The following is a 14548-nucleotide window of genomic DNA, read 5'->3' as shown; positions in this document are numbered from 1 at the left end:
AGTCAGGTCTCCTCTTCATCTCCTGTAAAGGCTCAGCTCTTTTAATTCTTTCCTCATGACTCACCCCCTGTAGCCCTGAATCAGCCTAGTCGCTCTTCTCTGGACCCCCTCTAGTGCTGTTATGTCCTTTTTGTAGCCTGGAGACCAAAACTGCACAAAGTCTCACCAGTGTGTTATAAAGAGTTGAGCAGAACCTCCTGTGACTTGTACTCCACACATCAAGGCGCTATATAACCTGACATTCTGTAAGCCTTCTTAATGGCTTCTGAACACTGTCTGGAAGTCGATAGCTTAGAGTCCACTATGACTCCTAAATCCTTCATATAAGGTGTACACTCGATTTTCCAACCGTCCATTGTGTATTCAAACCTCACATGTTTACTTCCTATGTGTAATTCTTTACATTTACTGACATTAAATTTCATCTGCCACAAATCGCCCCAATCCTGTCTGCTATCCAAGTCCTTCTGTAATGAAATAACGGATTCCAAATTATCTGCTAATCCACCCATCTTGGTATCATCTGCAAACTTAACCAGCTTGTTACTTATATTCCTATCTAAATCATTTATAAATATTAAAAATAGCAGTGGCCCTAGCACTGCACCCTGCTGGTCACCACTCTTAACATCAGTTAATTCTGATGAGGTTCACCCTCTGCTTCCTGTGTCTGAGCCAATTCTGCCCCCATCTAAAAACATCACCCTGAACTGCCACTTCTTTTAGATTGATGCCCACCCTCTCATATGGCACCTCATCAAATGCTTTCTGAAAGTCGAGATAAATAATATCATCTGCTCCACTCTGGTCGTATCCTTTTGCTGCCTCCTCATAGAATTTCAGGCTGTTAGTAAAACACGACCTCCCTCTTCTGACCCCATGCTGACTGTCCTGTCCTTGCCAGGTGTTGCTCAATCTTATCCTTAATAATTCCTTCCATTAATTTTCCTGTGATGTACGTTAAGCTTACTGGCCTATAGGTGCTTGGATCTGCCCTGTCACCCTTTTTATATAATGGGATGATATTTGCCATTTTCCAGTCCTTCGGAATCTCTCCAGTGCGCAGTGACTTCCTAAAAATATGTGTCAAGGGTTTATATCTGTACTCGCTAGCCTTCTTAAGAACTCGAGGGTAAATATTATCTGGTCCTGGTGATTTGTTCGATTTCAGCTTATTTAATCTGAGCAGCACTTCTCCCTCTACAATTTTCAAATCCCTCAGTACCTCCTTAGTAGTCCCTGTTACTGCTCTGAGGTTATCCACTTGTGAAGACCTAAGAAAAATGTAAGTTTTGGGCCTCCGCTATTTCACTGTCTGTATCTTTTAATCCCCCTTTACTATTCTTGATGCACTTCACCTCCTCCTTGACTGTTCTTTTACTACTAAAATACTGAAAGAATCTCTTAGGGTCGTCTTTCACCTTATCTGCTACTCCTCTCCAACTGTCTTTTAGCCTCCCTGATATCCTTCTTAATGGTTGTCCTCATGTTCTCATACGCTCTTTGTTTCACTTTGCAGATGCCTTATTCATCTGTTTTTTCCTTTGCAACTTCTTTTTTAAATCTTTATTAATCCACCATGGAGTTTTTTTAGTTTCCTATTAGTTCCAAATTTAGGTATGTATCTGTCCTGCGTTACATGTGAAACATTTTTAAACCTGTTCCACTGCTCCTCGACTGTCTCCATAACTTAAAAGCTTTTCCCAGTCCACCCTCCTTAGACTTTGTCGCATTTGCTCAAAATTAGCCCTACCAAAGTTCAACTTAACAATTTTAGTCTTTGCATCTGCACTCTTACAAAATACTAAGAATTGTATTATATTATGCTGGGATATGTGACAAAGCCCTGAATATGACAACCTGACCTTGCTATGTGCCATGGTACCATGTAGAACTCCTGTCATTTCTGCCATTGCTGTGTCCAGACATGATGGTGCCCTGAAATAGGAAGGGACTGTGTAGAAAAATGTTGTGTGACTGAAAAGTCTGCAGATCTCTTAAATGACCATCCACCATGTGCGTTTGAATCCCAACGTCTGAATTGTTGGATTTGTAATTTGAAACCATGGAGCAGGGGGGCAAATCGAGGAAAATTGTGTCTTTAAAAAACTGTAATTATAGAGGGCACTGTATATTCCTATGGACTCTGTTAATGTTCGGGTAAGAGCACTTGTTTTTCAATTTTAATTTATTTTTTTGACTTTCAACGGAGGAATATTTTCAATTTGGTGTAAATTTTCCTTTAGTTGATTTTTATTTATTGCACCCTGTCCTTTCTTATGTGACTGTGTAGAATATAATTTACCACTCTTTTATTTTTTTTTACACATTTGCGGTCTGTATTGTGTCTGATTCTTGGCCTTAGTCCCAGTGGGTCCCAAACTACGAGCAGGTCATCGGCTCCCACAGGGGTCTTGTGACAGTATCTACAGGCTGACTGATCGACCTCATCTGCCCTGCAGTGTCACTCTGTTCACTTTTAAACTCTACTGGGATCTTCCGTCGACTAAATAGAAACCAGAGGCAGACATGAAACGTATGCTAAACGAGGCATTCCTCTCGCTTTGGTTTCCACTCGCTTTCAAGCGGCTCCTCCTTCCGCGTCCCGAATGAGGAACAATGCCCCTCTATTCTGCTGCCCTTTGATTTTCCCCCACCGAGCCGTTCCCCCAAGAGCCCACCACACCTGCGGCCAGGCAATAAACATTTCTGTTAACCTCTCACAAGCGGACATTCACTTCAGATTTTTTTTTTTACCCTTGGAAGTTTTCCATTCCCCAGTTTTTTCGGAGTGTGAGTTCACTCTCCATTTATCCAAAGTGACGAAAATCCGCCTTGATTGATGGGATTCTCATATGGAGGCTTTGTATTATTTTACAAGGTGTTACTTTATGTCCATTTTTTCTTTATTTAAATTTATTTCGTGTTCTGTAGGTCTGATGTTGATGACTCGGCTGTGAAGAAGTAGGCCTGCCATGGATTTTATGGGATGTGACACTTATTTCCATTATTTTCAGAATAACAGTAGCGATGGCACATGATTACCAAAACAGATCAGGTGTGCATGGAGGGTCACAGAACCAGGTGATAAAGTTATATGAACAAGTTTGGGGACCCATCTTAATTCTTTGGATTTTTGTTTCTCATTGGCTAAACTTCCTTTTAATATCTGACTTGCCTTATGGACACAGTAGTATTTCAGCAGTGACATTAAGTTTATTGGATTAACAGAAAATATGCAATATGCATCATAACAAAATTAGACAGGTGCATAAATGTGGGCACCCCAACAGAGATGTGACATCAATACTTAGTTGAGCCTCCTTTTGTCCTCTAGACGCTGTCCTCCTATAGCCTCTGATGAGTGTCTGATTCTGGATGGAGGTATTGTTCACCATTCTTCATACAAAATCTCTCCAGTTCAGTTGAATTTGATGGACAGCCTGCTTTAAATCATCCCATAGATTTTCGATGATATTCAAGTCAGGGGACTGTGACGGCCATTACAGAACATTGTACTTCTCCCTCTGCATGAATGCCTTTGTAGATTTCCAACTGTGTTTTGGGTCATTGTCTTGTTGGAATATCCAACCCCTGTGTAACTTCAACTTTGTGACTGATGCTTGAACATTATCCTGAAGAATTGTTGATATTGGGTTGAATTCATCTGACCCTCGACTTTAACAAGGGCCCCAGTCCGTGAACTAGTCACACAGCCCCAGAGCATGATGGAACCTTCACCAAATTTGACAGTAGGTAGCAGGTGTTTTTCTTGGAATGCAGTGTTCTTCTTCCACCATGCAAAGCGCTTTTTGATCTGACCAAATAACTCCATCAGTCCAAAGCACTTTGTTCCATAAATGAATCTGGCTTGTCTAAATGAGCATTGGCATACAACAAGCGACTCTGTTTGTGGTGTGAGTGCAGAAAGGGCTTCTTTCTCATCACCCTGCCATACAGATGTTCTTTGTGCAAATTGCGCTGAATTGTAGAACGATGTACAGATACACCATCTGCAGCAAGATGTTCTTGCAGGTCTTTGGATGAGATCTGTGGGTTGTCTGGCACCATTCTCACAATCCTGCTCATATGCCACTCCTGTATTTTTCTTGGCCTGCCAGACCTGCTGGGTTTAACAGCAACTGTGCCTGTGGCCTTCCATTTCCTGATTCCATTCCTTACAGTTACAGAAACTGACAGTTTAAACCTCTGAGATGGCTTTTTGTAGCCTTCCCCTAAACCAGGAGACTCAACAATCTTTGTGCTCAGATCTTTGGAGAGTTGCTTTGAGGATCCCATGCTGTCACTCTTCAGAGAGTCAAAGGGAAGGAAGCACAACTTGTAATTGACCACCTTAAATACCTTTATATCTCATGATGGGACACACCTGTCTATGAAGTCCAAGTCTTAATGAGCTCATCAACCAAGTAATCAGCATTGAGCAGTGACAGGCATTCAAATCAGCACAATGACAAGGGGACCCACATTTGTGCACAGCCAGTTTTTCACGTTTGATTTAATTTCATACAACTAAATACTGCGTCACTAAAAATCTTTGTTCGGAAAACACCGCAGTACTCAGATGTTCCTAGGAAATGAAAGACATACCACTGTTAAAGGAGAGTCAATTATTATGCAGGCTGAGAGGGGTTCCCAAACTTTTTCATATGACTGTATAACACTGGACCCTAACCTGGATCAGACTGTGCTATATTTCACCCCACTTTAGTTCAAGGGGTGCCCATCTCTGATTCCCGAAGTCCGAAGTGGCTGTGAGTTTTCATTCTAACCATTTCCCGAATGAATGATCTGTTTTTTCTGCTAATTAAGCTCATGCAACTGATATTCTGTTTAAGATTTGGACCCCTTTAAATCAGGGGTGAGAAATGTTGGTGGTTCTGGAGGGTCACAGTGGCTGCACACTTTCATTCTAACTGTTTCCTTAAGGAGTGACCCGTTTTTGCTGCTAATTAAGCTCATTTAATTGATTTGCTATTTAAGATTCAGACCCCTTTAAATTGGGGGTGAGCAACGTTTGTGGTCCTATCTATCTATCTATCTATCTATCTATCTATCTATCTATCTATCTATCTATCTATCTATCTATCTATCTATCTATCTATCTATCTATCTATCTATCTAAAGTACAAATCAGTGTGTCTTACTGTATACAGTGCCTTTCTCATCTGTCTCACTATCTGCCTATTTTGATTGATGGTAAACTCTTCCCAAACTCTCACTCATCCTAATCTGTAGTTGAAGGGGCCTACTGTCTTTTTATTCAGGCACTTTGTTTTAAGCAGTGAATGATCAGTGTTTGTTTCCACAAAATCGAGGGGCACGTGAGCTCTTTTTCGGCTTTCCGCAGCTGTAGACGACACGTCGACGGGATTGTTTACCTTGCTTTGCTAAAATGCCATCTCATTTTGAAATGTAAACTGCATTTTTCCCAGACTGCCTGGCATTCAGGATTATTATAGGGCTGTAATATTAAAAAGGATTTTCCATCACAATGACACCTTAAGTATTTTTAATATTCTTTACTGCATGCAAAAACAAAACAGATGGAAAACCTGACAAGCTCTCCGTGATATTACAGGAAGTTCAACTCTTTGCTGATATAAATAAGAGGAGAAAAGGAAATGGAATCCAACAGTGAGGGCTGACCCGTGGCACTGTGCTCGGCGTTATTTAAACAGCAAGTGGCATCAAGTTTAGAATGGAGAAGTCAGTCGGCTGATTGACTAATATATTTATTTATTGATTGATTGACTGAAATTCTGAATCCACCTTTTTTTTCCACACTGGCCACATGAAAGGTTTCAACTCCTGATGTCGTGTCACTGCATGTAATGGAACAGTCACACATCCAGAGTGACACCAGGCCAAATGAAAGTCACCACCCTGCCAAAACAATTGGAGAAAACCCACAAGAGGGAATGTGTAAACTCCACACAGACATACGTGAAGAAGCAAAGCTAATGTGCCCAGTTTCACCCCACAGTTACAGCAGCGCAGGTGAGCAGAGAGCTGAGGAGACTTCATGCCAGCAAAGCAGCGGGTCCAGATGGAGTATCACCACGACTGCTGAAGGCCTGTGCGTTGGAGCTGGGGAGTCCTCTACAGCGCATCTTCAACCTGAGCCTGGAACAGGGGAGAGTCCCAAGGCTTTGGAAAACATCTTGTATCACCCCAGTCCCAAAGATATCACGTCCTAGTGAGCTGATGTGATGAAGACCATGGAGCAGCTGCTGCTTCACCACCTGAGGCCACAGGTACGCCACGCCACGCCCTCGACCCTCTGCAGTTCGCATACCAGGAGAAGGTGGGAGCGGAGGATGCCATCTTCTACTTGCTACACCAATCCCTCTCCCACTTGGACAGAGGCAATGGTGCAATAAGAATAATGTTTCTGGACTTCTCTAGCGCCTTCAACACCATCCAACCTCTGCTCCTCAGGGACAAGCTGACAGAGATGGGAGTAGATTCATACCTGGTGGCATGGATCGTGGACTATCTTTCAAACAGACCTCAGTTTTTGCGTCTCGGGAACTGCAGGTCTGACATTGTGGTCAGCAGCACAGGAGCACCGCAGGGGACTGTACTTTCTCTGGTCCTGTTCAGCCTATATACATCAGACTTCCAATACAACTCGGAGTCCTGCCACATGCAAAAGTGACGACACTGCTATCGTGGGCTGCATCAGGAGTGGGCAGGAGGAGGAGTATAGGAACCTAATCAAGGACTTTGTTAAATGGTGTGACTCAAACCACCTACAACTGAACACCAGCAAAACCAAGGAGCTGGTGGTAGATTTTAGGAGGCCCAGGCCCCTCCTGGACCCCGTGATCATCAGAGGTGACTGTCTGCAGAGGGTGCAGACCTATAAATACCTGGGAGTGCAGCTGGATGATAAATTTGACTGGACTGCCAATACTGATGCTCTGTGTAAGAAAGGATAGAGCCGACAATACTTCCTTAGAAGGCTGGCGTCCTTCAAAATCTGCAATAAGATGCTGCAGATGTTCTACCAGACAGTTGTGGCGAGCACCCTCTTGTACGCGGTGGTGTGCTGGGGAGGCAGCATAAAGAAGAGGGATGCCTCACGCCTGGACAAACTGGTGAGGAAGGCAGGCTCTATTGTAGGCACGGAGCTGGACAGTTTGACATCCGTGGCAGAGCGACGGGCGCTGAGCAGACTCCTGTCAATCATGGAGAATCCACTGCATCCACTGAGCAGGATCATCTCCAGACAGAGGAGCAGCTTCAGTGACAGACTGCTGTCACCGTCCTGCTCCACTGACAGACTGAGGAGATCGTTCCTCCCCCACACTATGCGACTCTTTAATTCCACCCGGGGGGGTAAACGTTAACATTATATAAAGTTATTGTCTGTCTGTATACCTGCATTGTTATCACTCTTTAATTTAATATTGTTCTTTATCAGTATGCTGCTGCTGGAGTATGTGAATTTCCCCTTGGGATTAATAAAGTATCTATCTATCTATCTATCTATCTATCTATCTATCTATCTATCTATCTATCTATCTATCTATCTATCTATCTATCTATCTATCTATCTATCTATCTATCTATCTATCTATCTATCTATCTATCTATTATATAGTGCCTTTCATATCTATCTATCTATCATATAGTGCCTTTCATATCTATCTATCTATTATATAGTGCCTTTCATATCTATCTATCTATCTATCTATCTATCTATCTATCTATCTATCTATCTATCTATCTATCTATCTATCTATCTATCTATCTATCTATCTATCTATCTATCTATCTAAACATTGCTCTTTCCAAGATGAATCAAATAAAAAGTTGTCCTGAGATTAAATATGCCGAGTTCTGATCTTTTATCGGCCATGTAAGTTTGAAATATTGCACTGCCATCACCGACCCAATGACCCCTCGCTCTTCACATTTCTCTTTTTTAAGTTGCCTGCTGCCCTTAGAATGTTGGCTCTCTGTTAATGCCCTACTTTGAAATTGTGCAACTTTCACAGGCCTGCCTTTTTTAATGGGCCCCCCTGCAACTGGCGCTGAAGTCTTATAGTGATGGTGACTCAGTCAGGACTGGCAAGCTTTGTTGGGCTGAATGGCCTGTTCTCATCTAGAGTGTTCTAATGTTCTAATAATGATGCCATCCCCAGGCTTCTCAGTGCTGTTACAATATAATGCAAAGATACATATGGGGGTAGCTTAACATATGTAATGGGTGGGCTTCCACAAATGGTTTAATTATCAGTAGTGATGAGAGAATTCTGTTAAACTTGATTCTCCTCGAGTTTGGCAAAATCAGGGAAATGTTTGAGAACTTCACCAAACTCCATGAACTGCATTGAAGTCAAAGGGGAAGGAGGAACAGAACAACTTTTGTGCATATTATAACAGGGCAGTGGTTTTCTAAGTGTGCCTGGGGGCTGTGGAATAGTTTGGCAACTATGCTGGACCAATTATTGTGCCTAAATTTGAGATCTGAGCTGTGAGGCTGAGCCACCGTGTCTCAAACATAAAAAGATGCAGATGCAACGAATAGCACAAACAAAATACAACAAACAGCTACAGATGGGCACTAACTACATAAACTATACATAATTGTATTCACAGCGTGCCATTCTTGGGGCACAAACTGGCTGTGCCATGAAGTGGCATTGAGAAACTGGCTAGTTCCATTCTTTGAAGTATCCTGTTTGCTTTCATTCATCTTGAGATGAGTCGAGAACGTGATTGGAGTCTGCCTGTGGCCAATTGAATTGATCGGACCTCATTCAGAAAGGCATACTTGTACCTGTGGTGAAAAGAACAAAAAAACAAGAGAAAGGTTTTGGGGTTCCGCTTTATATTTTCTCAACATTATCTATTAAATGAGAGGAATAACCAACAGAGTAATCTCAAAGTACCGAGTCCAAGACGGGACTGACCAAAAAAGGGGAAATAGGCTGGTTTTATAGGTGCAGAGGAGAAAGATTAATGTCCAGCAGGTCGTGAGCGGAAATGAGGTCAGGAGTAGGGTGGGGACTGGCACCACAAGTTGAATCTGTGTGAGTGCTGGTTTGAGACGGGCTTTCCTAAGAGATTCTTTAAGTATTTTAGTAGTAAAAGAGCAGTCAAGGAGGAGGTGAAGTGCATCAGGAATAGTAAAGGGGAATTAAAAGATACAGACAGTGAAAGAGCAGATGCTCTAAACTGGGATTTGTCTGAGGTTTTCACATGCGAGGTAGTAGATAATCTCCCAGCAGTAACAGGGACTACTAAGGAGGCTCTGAAGGATTTGGAAATTGTGGAGAAACTGAGCTGCTCAGATTAAATATGCTGAAATCAAACAAATCACCAGGAACAGATAATATTTAACCTGGAGTTCTTAAGGAGGCTAGTGAGCTCAGATAGAAACCCTTGACACATATTTTTAGGAAGTCACTGTGCGCTTCAGAGATTCCGAAGGACTGGAAAACGGCAAATATCATCCCATTATATAAAAAGGGTGGCAGGGCAGATCCAAGCAACTATAGGCCAGTACGTTTAACGTGAATCACAGAAAAATTAATGGAAGGAATTATTAATTAATTATTAATTCTATGAGGAGGCAAAAAATGCATACCAGAGAGGAGCTTATGATGTTTTTTATCTGGAGTTTCAGAAAGCATTTCATGAGGTGCCACATGAGAGGGTGAGCATCAAACTAAAAGAAATGGCAGATCAGGGTGTGGTGTGTAGACGAGTGCAGAATTAGCTCAGACACAGGAAGCAGAGGGTGACAGTGTGAGGAACCTCATCAGAATTGGGTGATGTTAAGAGTGCTGACCACAGGTTTGGAGCATGGAAGCTCAACCCTGCTGGGGGCCCTGTAGCTACCACCAGGGGTAGCCTGGAGAGCCAGCTGAGCCCTTATGGGCAGCTTTTCTGCCACACCCAGAAGTGGGTCAAGAAGCACCTGGAGCCTTATAAAAGGAGCCAGCAACCACTACTCTGTGAGATAGAGTCGGGAGGAGGTAGATGAAGCTTGACCGGAGGAGTGAATGAAAGAGAAAGAGAGAAAGAAGAGATTTGCATCATGCTGAGGACTGTGCTGTACCGGTGGGAAACTTGGGAAAGCGTTTCCCATGGGAAACAGAAAGAAAAATAAAAATGTGTTTCTTGAACTTGTGTCCCATGTCTGTCTGTGTCGGGTTTGGGCAGCAGTGCGCCCCCTGGTGGTCCACACAAGACACAGTCAGAGTCCCGAAGACTTTGGCCAACCCCAACTGGCCATTCTACAGAAGAGTCAGTGCTGGGCTGGCCAATCAGATAAAAGGACCCTTCTACCTGAGGATTCCAGTGGCCCTTTATCTGAGATGACTTTTCCATGGCAGGCAAACAACTTGGTAGTATAGCATTGGCACCAAATGCCACTTTGTCTTGTCTTTGTACAATGTCTTGTCTTGTTTTTTGTTTTAATTTTAAATCTTAATTTTAAATTTTAACTTTAATTCTAATTTTCATTTTTTATTTGAACTTCATGTTGTTACACTGTGGACCCTGAGCTTCGCAATTTCATCTATCTGTATACTTGTATATGGTTGAGATGACAATGAAGTTTACTTTGACTTGACTTTGACTTTGATAATGACAAACAGAAGAGAAACACAATAGTGGAGGATGAGTAACAGTTTATAAATATCTTACTGGTTACATTTTAATAGTAATGAATAACAACAGAGATTCAGTCAGCACAGTTAATCAGCAGCTCTAGTCAGGGTGTGCTAAACTGAAGTCATGAGTCTTCAGCTGGGATTTGAAAGCTGAGACCGAAGGGGCATCTCTTATAGTAGCAGGCAGACCATTCCACAGTTTAGGGGCTCTGTAACTAAAAGACCGGCCTCCCACTGTTATTTTATTAATTCTTGGAATCAGAAGTAGACTGCCGTCTTGAGAGTTGTGACAGCTGAGACTAACAGGGCATCTCTTATATTAGCAGTCAGATGAGTATTGTATTAACACTAGAATTACCAGAGCCTACGAAAAAACTCGTAGATCCGTCCCACCTTAAATCACTTTGCACCTCTCCATCAGCGTTTTTTGTACTGTAAATGTGTTGATAAGCAGCAAGCAGCCTGCTATCACTTCCCCCCACCCCACACAGTTTTCTCAGCTCAAGTCTGTTTACCTGCGTGTCAGTTGCTTAGAGTTGCATAGAGTGAGAAGTCAAGCAAAATGACACCTTTTATAAATACTATATCGTTAATTGGAACACATGCATTTCATGTGTGTTCCGTGTCTACAACAATCTATGTAAACACATCGTTAAAACAGAAACGTTTTTCATGTTTTAGTAATAATTGGCAAAATGTAGACATGAAGTGTATAATGTGTGAAGCCTGAATTCCAAATACCAAATAAACACTTTCACAAAAGGTACAAATATAACAGAACAAATGCACTTCTATTCAAGAATATAACTGCAGAAAAAGAACCTGCGTTAGGATGCGACATTGACACGCATTTGCTATGACTGCTTCGGTGGCGCAATGGTACCAGCTGTTGACTGGTAATCAAAAAGTCACGGGTTCGACCCCGGACAAGTCCGTTTGGTAATTCTAGTGTTAAGGTAATCCTTGGAATAACAATCAGGCTAAGATCTCAAGATCTTAATGTGTGCTCTGTAAGTAATGATAAGTTTAAATAAGTAGTCAGGGTGTCAGCCATTTCAGGCTGTTTATGTTAAAAGGGGGATTTTGAAATTTGCCCTAAACTTATCCAGGAGCCACTGTCAGGACTTGAGGACAGGGGTTATGTATTGTCACACACATGCGATTAGAAGGAAGCTGAGTGGACAATGTGGAGGTAATTATCCGCCAGGCCAGGGGGTGGCGGAGTGCGCTAATCCTTTTTCTGTTGTCTCTGCAGGCCAGATACGGGAAAAACTACCTGATTTAACAACAACAACGTCACCTCCGGTTCTGGTCCCCAGAAAGATGTCCCTTCCGGTTCTGGTCCCCAGAAGGACGTCACTTCCGGTGCCAAGAATGATGTCACTTCTGGTTCTGGCGCATAGAAAAATGTCACATCCGGTTTTCTGGCCTCAGGTGACGTCACATCCGGTTTCACCCTTTAAATCTGTCATCTTTTCTCCCATTAATTCAGTTCAGTCTGGAACTCGTCAAGGACAGTTGTGTCAATTTTTCATACCCTTTTGCAGCAACGGACAATATATGCGTGGCTGCCCCAAACCTTTCCTGTGTGTTGAGACTCGTTCTTTTACAGTGTTTATACTTTTTGGTTTTTGTAATAAATCTTACAGCAACATTTTGACTTAACTGAAAGCAGCGTACGTAATGATTTGAACAGCCAGTGATCTCCGCATTGCAGTACTCATTCCTACTAGAAATAAATGTGGGCATTAATTTCTAAGTATCCTGTGTGTTTCAAAAATGCGCTAATTTTCTAATATTTTTAAGATAAAAACAGACATGTTTTGGATAGTTTTCTAATGTGCGCGTGTTAAATGACATTTGAGTGTAAAAGACAATGCCTAGATTGTGGGCTGATTACGTAAAACTTATTGTGATTCCAATTGAGTTAAATGATGACAAAATATTGAGGCGGTCAGCATCATTCCCTCCAATAATTAACATTTCTGCTCTATCGGTATTCAAAGACAAGTCGTTCTCATCCATCCACTCCTCACAAGTCAAGTCAAGTCGGGGAGCATGCACTGGTACAGCACATTGCTGCACCCACTACACGACGAAACAACTCAGGATCCCAGTTGGCAACCCCCCAGGCAGACATGTGGTCCAGTCCCACCCTCCGGAAATGACCCTCTATCTGCTGCAGACAGGTGTTACGTGACCCCTTGGCCTTGTCCAGCCACTCGGGTCCCCAACAATGAGGATCTTACGAGCTGGATCACCCTCGGGGAAACGTGCCACATGGCCATAGTGCCGTAACTGACGCTCCGTCACAATGCAGGTCATGTGCCTCATTGGCGACTCCATGAGCAACACAAAGTCAAACCAATGGTACCCAAGGATTATCCGGAGAGACACAATACTAAAGGAGTCCAGTCTTTGTCTCAGGTCACTGGATAGCGGTCATGTCTCACAACCATATAGCAAGACAGGAAGCACCAGGACTCTAAAGACTTGGACCTTCGTCCTTTTGTAGATATCGGGAGCACCACACACCCCATTCCAGCGACCTCATGACCCCCCCCCATGCCTCTCCCAATCCGTCTACTGACTTCATAGGAAGAGTCACCAGAGTCAAATGAATGTCACTGTCGAGGTAAGTAAACCTCTCGATGAGGTCGACACTCTCTCCGCAGACAGACACACTGCTGATGGCCTCGCCCAAGAGGTCATTAAAGGCCTGGCTCTTTGGTTTTTATCAGGACACTCGCAAAGCTCAGACACTCAGATTCCTCACTGAGTCTCTCGAGAGCCCCTATCAGAGCCTCCATTAACTCTATGAAGATCACAGCATTGTCAGCAAAGTCAAGATCCGTGAATCTTTCTTCATCAACAGATGCCACAGCCTTTGGACCCCACGACCTTACCCAACATCCAGTCCATACAAGCATTAAACAGAGTAGCAGCAGATCAGACCCCGATGATGGACCCCCAGAATCAACTGTGAAAAACACAGATGGTCTGACTCCACTCTCAGTACTCACAGTACCAGTGTACAGGCCGGCCATGATATCCAGCAACCTCGAGGGGATCCCACGAACCCTCAGGATGTCCCACAGGGCAGCTCGATCAACTGAGTCGAACGCTTTGCGAAAATCGACAAAGGCTGCAAAGAAACTCTGCCGATATTCGCGTTTGCATTCCATGAGAACCCTCAGTGCCAGGATGCGGTCAATGGTAGACTTCTTAGGTATAAAACCAGACTGTTCCGGTCGCTGGTAGGTAAGCAAGTGATCACGGATCCTATTGAGGACGACCCTAGCAAATACCTTACCGGGCACCGAGAGCAGTGTGTTACCCCCCCTGTTGTTGCTACAATCCAGGCGATCACCCTTCCCTTTCCAGATAGGGATGACAAGTCCCGTTTTCCAGTCAGTTGGGATGATGCCAGTCTCCCAGTTGGAATCAAAGATTGTTAGCAATTCCAGGAGGACAGCCTTACCACCAGCCTGGAGAAGTTCACCCCGGATACCACAGATCCCTGCAGTCTTCTATACCGTCACCTGGTTCACCACCTGTGCCATCTCAGTGAGACTGGGGGATTCACAGCTAATTGGAAGATCAGCCTCAAGGACCGTGGACCAGAGATATCCAGTGTCCTAGCTGGAGTGTTCAGGAGTCTGACTGCTTGGGGGAAGAAACTGTTCCACATTCTGGTGGTGAGGGCCCGAATGCTTTGGTACCTTATTCCTCAATGGTAGGAGTGTAAACAGTGAATGTGAAGGGTGTGTTGGATCATTCACAATGCTGGTGGCTTTGCAGATGAAGCAAGTGGTGTAAATGTCCATGATGGAGGGAAGAGAGACATCGGTGATCTTCTCAGCTGTCTTTACTATCTGTTGTAAGGCTTTGTGATCCCT

The sequence above is a fragment of the Erpetoichthys calabaricus genome, chromosome 4 (assembly GCF_900747795.2).
Source record: "Erpetoichthys calabaricus chromosome 4, fErpCal1.3, whole genome shotgun sequence".
Classification (NCBI taxonomy): domain Eukaryota; kingdom Metazoa; phylum Chordata; class Cladistia; order Polypteriformes; family Polypteridae; genus Erpetoichthys; species Erpetoichthys calabaricus.
The sequence above is the reverse complement of the archived record's forward strand: the minus strand, read 5'-3'. Positions refer to the sequence as shown.